Below are 9,312 nucleotides of genomic sequence, written 5' to 3'. Positions count from 1 at the left end.
GTGACGTAGGACGTACGGAGGAACCGCAGCAAATGAGACGCCACGCCAGGTTCCGCCCACTTCCTCCGGGCGGGGCAAGGTTTTCCTAGTGACCGGACCTCCTCCTGAGCCTGTGCGCAGGACCGGGCAGAGTTGCGGGGATTTTAAATGGAGAAAATAAGCAGTGTGCACTTTTCTGTGTTTGAAATCCCCCCAACACGCCTTATCTAAACAGTTACCAGCGTTGTGTGACCGTTGCTACCTGGTCTGGAGACTTCACCCGGCAACACGAAGAACTTGGGTTTAAGTCCTTTGCAAAGTGAAGAGACTGGCAGAGTGGGAAAACAGACCTGCGACTTAAAATTCCTTAATCTTTCTAAAAGTTTTCCTTGAAAGACGAGTACGGCTTAGTATTTCTGTGCTTCCTAGCACCGGGTTCCTTATCTTCTGGGGACATGGGTATCTACATTTTGAAATGACAGACTGCTTGTCCTACGCCGAGATTCAGACACAGTGGTGACTCAGTCCAAAGCCTGAAGGGAGCAAAGCTCAGATCACTCGGTTTTACCCCAGAAGACTGAGTAGATAGTATTAGGATAAATCCTATAAAAAGAGATAACTGCACTGGGGTAAGATAAAAGGTTTAACAGAACAAACAACTCAATCTCCAAACTAATATAAGCAAATAACAAAAATAACATATTAGCAAACTGGATCCCACAACAACATACACAAAAAATTTGTCCGGGTAAGCTTGAGTTTATTCTTTTTTTTTTTTTTTTTTTTTTTTGAGACAGGGTTTCCCTGTGTAGCTTTGCTGGAACTCACTCTGTAGTCCAGGCTGTCCTCGAACTCACAGAGATTCGCCTGCCTCTGCCTCCCGAGTCCTGAGATTAAAGGCGTGCGCCACGACCGCCCAGTTTTTGAGTTTATTCCTAATGCAGGGAATGCAACTTAGAGTTAATGTTCAGAAACCAGTTGAATTAACTCACCGTGCCAACAGACCCTGAAAAAGGAGCCATAGAGTCACCCAAGAGACACAAAAGAGCTCTCGTTTTTATATACACTCACTTAGAAAATTAAGATTAAAAAGGACTTCCTCAGTAAAGTAAAAGGCACCTGGATAAAAATCTATAGCTTACATCAGACTTAGTAGAATTTGGATCATGTCTTCCTTAATATTTGAAACATAGCAGTTACTCAGTTTAACTACTTATTTCCAACATGTAACTAGTTCATCATTGATTAACAGAAAGCAAAACAAAAAAATCTGCTTTATGATTGTATACAAAAGACCTTAAGAATTCCATCAAGAAACTCTTGAAACTGATAAATGCTTGAAGCAAAGTGGTAGAATATAGAATTAACAACAATAAAAAAATCTGTCCCTGTATATCAATAACATGGAGAAGAAATTATGAAAACAATCCCATTCAAAGTTGTCTCTAAAAATACCCAAATAAACCTATCCTAGGAAGCAAATGACCAGTATAATGAGAACTTTAAAACACTCCAGAGAAGTCAAAGAAACTAGAAGAAGGAAAGACTGCCTATGTTCTTGGGTTGGTAGAATCAACATTGCCAAAATGGCCATTTAACCAAAAACAATTTACAGATTTAATGTAATCTCCATCAAAATATCAATGTCATTTTTCACAGACATAGTGTCTTAGTTAGGGCTCGTATTGCTGTGAAGAGACACCATGATCACGGCAACTATGATAAAAGAAAAACATTTAAATGGGGTGGCTCATGTTTTCAGAGGTTTAGTTCATTAGCATCATAGTACAACATGGTGGCATACAGGCAGACGTGGTGCTGGAGAAGCTGAGATTCCTACATCTTGACCCACAGGCAGTAGGAAGTGGTCTGAGACATTGGACATGGCTTGAGCATATATGAGACCTCAAAGCCCACCTCCACAGTGACATACTTCCTCCAACAAGGCCACACCTACTCCAATAAAGCCACACCTCCTAATAGTGCCACTCCCTCCCTATGAGATTATGGGGGCCAAAAACCTTCAAACTACCACACATAAGTAAAACAAACTTAAAATGCCATTGAAAACACAAAAGACCTGAGATAGTCAAAGCAAACCTCTGCAAAAGGAGTAATGCTGGAGGCATGACTAAGTCACCACAAGAGTCACCATGCATGGCTTCAAGTTATATCACAGAGACAATAATAAAAATAGCATGATACTCACTCAAAAATAGACATGTAGATCAATAGAACAGAATGGAAGAATCAAGCATGAACACACAGGGCTACAAATGCCTTATTCTTTGCAAAAGTGCTGAAATACTCATTGGAGAAAGGACAGATTCTTTAACAAGTAGTGCTGGGAAAACTAGATATCCACAAGTGTAGATATGACACTAGATCCTTATCTCTCACCTTGCTCGCTCGCGCGCGCGCGCGCTCATTCACACAATCAACTGTAAATTGATCAAAGATGGTAACTTAAGACTTGAAACTGAAAATTCCAAAAGAGAAGGTGAGAAGGGCAAGGATGCTAGCATGGACTCTGAAATATGTTAACAAGTAGTCTTGATACTGAAGGAACCTGGAGGGCCAGTATTGGCTTTGATATGCTAATTGACACATAGATAGCCATTTGTCCCTTCTGCCTGTGATAAGGGAAATGACTCCTTTTGGTAAAGGAGAACCAGCTTCACAAAGTTTCTGAGAAATGCTAGCTTTTATTTAACCACCAGAAATCCTCTGATAGTCAGGTTGAACACACTTCTGGATAGTTAGAGTGCCTTTTGGAGTTTGGGGAATTAAAGTCTCCTTTGGACTTAACACTGATCAGGGTGTCTTATCACAGCACCAAAAGACTAACACAAAATCTTTAATCTTTCAGTACTTACTATGTAAAAAAAAAGAAAAGAAAAGAAAAAAGAAATTATAGAAAACAACAAAGAAACTACCAGCCACAACTAATATGTTAGAAAGGTCCGAGGATACAAGATGACTATAAAAAAAATTCTAATGTTACTTTCTAGGAGCAAAAAATATACAATGAAAACATCCATAGTTTGTATAAAAATAAATATGTGGAAATAAATGTATGTTTTCAAACAAATGTGTACAGATATTTAACAAACTGCTAGGGAAATATCAAATATATATTAATTATTGGATTAAGGTATTTGATTTCAAATCAAATATGTATCAAATTGCTAGGGAAATGAAAATCACACTGAGTCACTATTTAAAAACCTACATGATGTTTAAACCTGAAAAACCTGGCACAACCATGTGTTGATGAGGATGGGAAGTGAGCAAAATACTCATACATTGAAGGCAACAAATTGGTACAGCTACTTTGGAAAAAGCTTAGTAAGTACTTAGTAAGTAACATAACTTATGACCAAGTTGCTGTGTCACAAAATACTAAGATGTGAAACATGTTCACACCTAAAAGGCTGGGGATACCCCCACCTCCAAGAGTACCAAAAGGGTGCAAGATACTAAAGGGTCACTTCCTCGGACTCAGGGAAACATTTACATGGACCAAAGGGGAAACTTACCTAATTGCTGCTACTGGATGGGGTGCTCAGTGATCGGTGAGCCAGAAGTGAGTCTGTTGCAGGTGAACTGGAGATGAGAGATAGGGTTCCAGTGCAGCTTAATCCCCTGAGGGGAAATGCCCGCACTGGAAGTGTCTATCTCAGGTTTCAGCATCAAATGTGTTACAGCTCAGATGGAAAGTCGGGAGCCAAGGAGTACCACAAAGTGACACCACACAACAAACCTCACGTAAGAGATTTATTGGGAGGGAAAAAACCAGGAATGTGGCTGCTTCTGCTCAGGCAAGAAACAGCATGGAACTGAGCAGAGGGCAGGGTTTATATAACTTTTCTTGGCATGGGGGGGGGGGGGGTGTATGGAACTTTTCAGGATGAAGCTATCCAGGGTGGAGATTGGCTGGATTTCAAGTCTAGAGATTGGGTTTTTTACCCTGTAGGATTGTGTAGGTGGAGTTTCTCTGTGTCCCTATGGCCACTCTCAAAAAACCACACTGAGACTTATTATTAAGTATAAATTAGCTCAGGCCAATAGCTCAGGCTTGTTACTAGCTAACTCTTACATTTTAAATTAACCTATATTTCTTATCCATGTTCTGCCATGTGGCTTGGTACTTTTTCTCAGTGTGTCAAGTTCATCTTCTTCTCCTCATGTCTCCTTATGATTCTGGGACTCCTCCTCTTCCTCTTTGTACTCTCTTTTTGTCTGCAAGTCCTGCCTAACTTCTACCTGTCTGGCTATTGGCCAGTTAGCTTCTTTATTAACCCAATCACAGTGACATATATTCACACAATGTAAAGGAATGTTCCACATTTCCCCTTTCATCTAATTAAAAAGGGAGGTTTTAATTTTAACATAGTAAAATTATATACAACAAAAACAGTTATCAAGAAAGAATTATAGTTAAAATATCTAGTTCATTTGTATTTGGCAAAATAGAGAATAGCTGTCCTCTCCTGAAGAGTCTAGAGTTTCGAACCTAATTTACTTTCTACCATGATTAGAAAGAACTGTAACTATAATTATCTAGTCTTCAACCCCATCAAAGACCTGAGAAGGATACAATATTACCCAAGTAAACAGAAAGTGCAGAGCAAGTGACTTCCAAAATTAAGAGATGACAGAAATAGTTGGCTGCCTGGACAGTCATCCATTTTTCAGCCCCACTGGAATGCCAGGGTGGGGGCAGGGTCTAGCCATTAGGGAAGTTAGTATTCTATGGATGGAATCTGGCAGTTGGAGGTCCTCAGGGGAGGGACCTGGCCACTCGTATGGCTCTAGGGGCTTACACTTAATGCAAGCCAACCATAAGGGAAATGAAAACTCCACTTCCAGAATTGTAGGGTGAAGAGGGCCAAGGAAAACACACTGCCCCTGAATAGACCTGAGATCTGGGCCAAGGAAAAACACCCTGAGCCTGACTTGACTCCAGGACCAGAGCTTGAAATCACACCAATCAGGCTGCAGAATCCTATCTATTCCTGAGGACAGAATGCCACCAGTTCCTGGGGTCCCTGAGCTCAAAATGCTACCAATCCCTGAGCTTGCCCCAGAATCAGACCACAGAAATCCACCAATCCAAAGCCTGGAAAGTGCTCCCCCGCCCCCCCCCCCCCCCCCCGAAACCCTGTATAAGCTTTGTACCCTGTTCAGTTTGCTGCTAGTTCTTACTCAAAACAACCACCCTCCTAGATTCTTCCTTCCCAAAAATCTCTTGAATGAGGTTTGTTGTGCAGTGTGACACTTTCCCTGGAGCTGAGCCCAGCTGTAACAACTTTCACTGAGCTGGAGCAGAGCAGGATTGTAATAATTGTAATGTTTTCCTGGGGAAACTTTCCCCTAGAGAAGCAGAGTTGTTACACTCTTGGAGACCAGAGCAGAGCTGTAACACTTCCCCAGACTTGACCAGAGCGGTAACACTTCTCCAGAGCAGAGAAGAGCTGTAACAACTTCTCTGGGGAAACCCTCCCCTGACAGACCAGAATTCACTTGCATTTGGGAAATCTTTCCCTGGAGCAGAGCTGTAAGCTTCTATGCTTACAGTGAGTTTGTGGTATTCCTTGGCTCCTGACTGCCAGCTACCTTTCCATCTGAGCTGCAATGCTTACAAGAAGAACTGGTATTCAATACACAAACAGCACAGAAAGAATTCTCTCTGGGTATGTACTTTATACTCCAAGATTAATTATAGTACAAAGTACCCTGTAAGGGTCTGGCAAGTTTGTACTATTCTAGAGAAAAAACACAGTCAAGGTTATTATTCATTAGTTAGAAGATACTATGCGATTAAGAAGAAAAATTAGGAAAGTGAAATAAAAGCAATCTAAACACATGTGTATGCCAAAAATATATATGAAGTGAATTTATTAGAATGGCTTACAGGCTGTGGTCCAGCTAGTGAAATAATGGCTGTCTACAAATACAAGGTCCATTAATCCAGTAGTTGTTCAGTCCACGAGGCTGGGTGTCTCAGCTGATCTTTAGTATATGCCAGAATCCCAAAGAAGTAGGCTCTAATGCCAGTGAAGGAATGGACTTGAGAGAGAGAGAGAGAGAGAGAGAGAGAGAGAGAGAGAGAGAGAGAGAGAGAGAGAGAGAGAGCAGCAGACAATTAGAGCAAGGTTACTTCCTTTGTCCTTTATATAGGCTGCCAGCAGAAGGTATGGGCCAGAACTTCCCACCTCAAAAGATCCGAATTAAAGATCTATCTTCTCACTTGAAAAGATCCAGATTAAATGAGGGTCTTCCTACTTCAAATGATTCAATTAAGAAAAATCCTTCATAGGTGTACCCAGCCCCTTAGGCCTCAGTTAATTCCAGATGTAGTCAAGTTGACAATGAAGACTAGTCATCAAAGGCTTCATGTGGAAATTTGGATTCAAGTATTCTGACTCAGAACTGTTACTCAACACTGATTACACTGGGAGAGGTCACAGATGTCAGGTCTGACGGGGTGACACTGGGACTCAGGACACTGGACATATGTTTAACTCTAATAGTGAGGACTTAGTGGTTTCATTGAAGCAGGGGTTTTCGTAAACCCATTTGTGTTTTCCCAAGAGGGATCACTGCATGTTGGTGGCATGAAGGCCTGGGGAGGAGGAAGAGAGCTGGAGTTGCTCTATTTATGCACTTGGAGGGAAGTGGAGGATAGTGGCACTGGAGGGAAGAGAAAAATGAATGGTAAACAGAAGAAAACTGAGAAAAGCTAAAGATGAAGTGAGGAGAGGAAATGACTGGCAACCCACTGCATTAGCCCACGGTGGCTACCATAACCAACTACACCAAATGTAATGGCTTGAAACCACATAAATGCATCATCTCACAACTCTGAAAGTCTTCATTAGTTACCTTTCTCTCGATGTGATAAAGCACAAAGTCCAGAAGTGACTTATGGAAGGAGGAATTTATTTTGACTTAAGGTCTCAAAGCCATACGTCCCCATCATGGTGGAGAAGCGTAACAGTAAGAGGCAGGCATGATGGTGGAGGCTGAGAGCTCATATCCCCTGACTGCAAGCACAAAGCAAGAAAAGCAAACTGTAAGTGGGGTGAATTTATCAACTCTCAACGCTGGCCTCCAGTGATGTACTTCTTTTAGCAAGGTCCCACCTCCTAAATTTCCCTGCACAGCATCAATGACTGGGAACCAAGAGAATAAATGCCTAAGCCCATGGGAGACACTTCTAATTCAAACTACCTCAAGGTCAAAACTCTAAAATAAGTCTATTGAGCGGGGTTCCTTCTGAGTACTCCGGAGATTCTGTTTGCTTTTTCTAGCTCCAAGAGGATTTCTTTCTCCACTTTCAAAGCCAAGAACACAGCCTCATTCCTCTTTGCTTCTTCCTGCCACGCTGTCATAAGGACATTGGCAACTGGATTTATCTAGATATCCTAAGATGATCTTTCTACAGAAAATGTCTTGCCTTAACTCTGTTTCATAGAAGTAGACTGGTTTCTGGGTTCTCCCATCATTCTGCCTGCAAAATCTTTAAGGACATACTTCAGTGGCTAGGCAGCTAGGGAGGAAAAGGAATACCATGAGAAGATCCACACAAGTGCAATAACATTAGCTGCATCTGATAACATCAAGTACTTTCCTGAGTTTTCCTTTTTGGCTTTGAGGCAGGTTGTGTGATTTCCATCACAAATGCGGATGACAGACTAGGAGAATAGCTCATTTGGCAGTGTGTTTGATGCCCAAGTATGAGGAACTAAATTCAATGCCCAGAACCCATGTCAAATGAAACAAGGCATAAGGGCACACACTTGTAGTCCCAGAACTGGGGAAGCAGAAGGAAGTAGATACTTTGAGCTTACTGACGACTGGTCAGTGTATCAGAACGGACAGGTGCCAGGCTAGTGAGAGATGCTGTCCCCTAAAATAAGAAGACCAGGTTCCTAAAGAATAATACCAGAGGTTGAGCTCTGTCTCACACACACACACACACACACACACACACACACACACACACACACACAAATAAAGCAAAAATACAGCTAAATATAAGTATAATTCCCTACTCAGTCTTGCCCCTTCAGCATCCACCCTCCTCACCTTACCCTCCTTGCTAGAAGTATTCACATCTTTACACTTGAGGAGAAGGCAGATGGACTATTCTCTCTGTGCTGGGAGTTCATATAACCTTGTCACCCTCTTGAGGAAGACATTTTAGGCAATATTTAGACAAGCCAGGGAATAATATGATTGTGACCTGATGTTACAGTCTGCAATTCAGGAGTGCTGGCACTTGTCTCCTCCACCCCTTCCCTCCATTCAGCCTTTTCTCTCTAAGTGACACACAGTAATTTGCTGAAAAAAAAAAAAAAAGCTCTGTTTCAGGCATGTGTGCTTTTCTGCGAAACAACAAAAAGTACCTGTTTGAAGAAAAAGTCATTCCCTAGTTTCGTCCTCATAAAAGTTTAATAGAAGCCAACTAAAGTTTAAGATCTCCCAGAGGACAAATAAAGATATTTCGCAGCAAATGTAGAACTGCAGTTTCCATTGGTGTTGGGGGATTTTACACACAAATGCAATTTTATTTTACATTTAAAAGAGGTAAGTAAATAGACGAATCAATTTGAGCTGCTCTGAAATTTCATACCGGGTCATTAATTTTAAAAGATGGGACTTCAATAATAGTTAAGAGAACAGAGGCCCAAGGGTAAAGACAAAATAATCACCTTCAAAATTCTCAGTTTTCAGAAGCTTCAGATCAGAGTAAGGAGGAATCTAAAGTCAGTTTCTTAGAATATCACTCGCCACTGCACTGTTTAGCTCTAAATGTGGGTTCACATGGAACAACCTACTGCCAAAGCAGAAACCACCTTCCTCCGTGCAGCACCCAAACCTGCTTTGCGTGCTGACTCCCAGCGAAGACCGGAAACACCCGGAAGCTGGAATAAAAACACCTGTCTTCTGACCCACCCGGAGTTTCAGATTCAAGATGGGCGATGGCTCCCGCAGCCATGGCTGCGGTGGTGACAGAAGAACAAACATCAATATCAGATCAGTAACAGAACAAATTAGAAATATGTAAGCAACGGTCAAGGAGGAAGAGGGAGGCAAGAGAGGGCTTCACGGACCAATGCCATTCACACTGAATTGTGAATTCATCAGAGGGTTCCCGGGAAGAATTACTCACCAGCCATTACCAACTAAACATTCCATCCAAGTCATACACTTACTATCTTCTTCTAAAATAACTACTATATTTGTAGAATGAAGGTTTCTGCCATCCCAGGCAATGTGAATTTAGGAAGCATCACAAAGAAGCTGTGTTATGCAAATTCTCTA

Source organism: Peromyscus californicus, unplaced genomic scaffold (genome assembly GCF_007827085.1).
Source record: "Peromyscus californicus insignis strain IS unplaced genomic scaffold, ASM782708v3 Scaffold_6__1_contigs__length_162567912, whole genome shotgun sequence".
NCBI lineage: Eukaryota > Metazoa > Chordata > Mammalia > Rodentia > Cricetidae > Peromyscus > Peromyscus californicus.
This window is presented reverse-complemented; position numbering follows the sequence as displayed.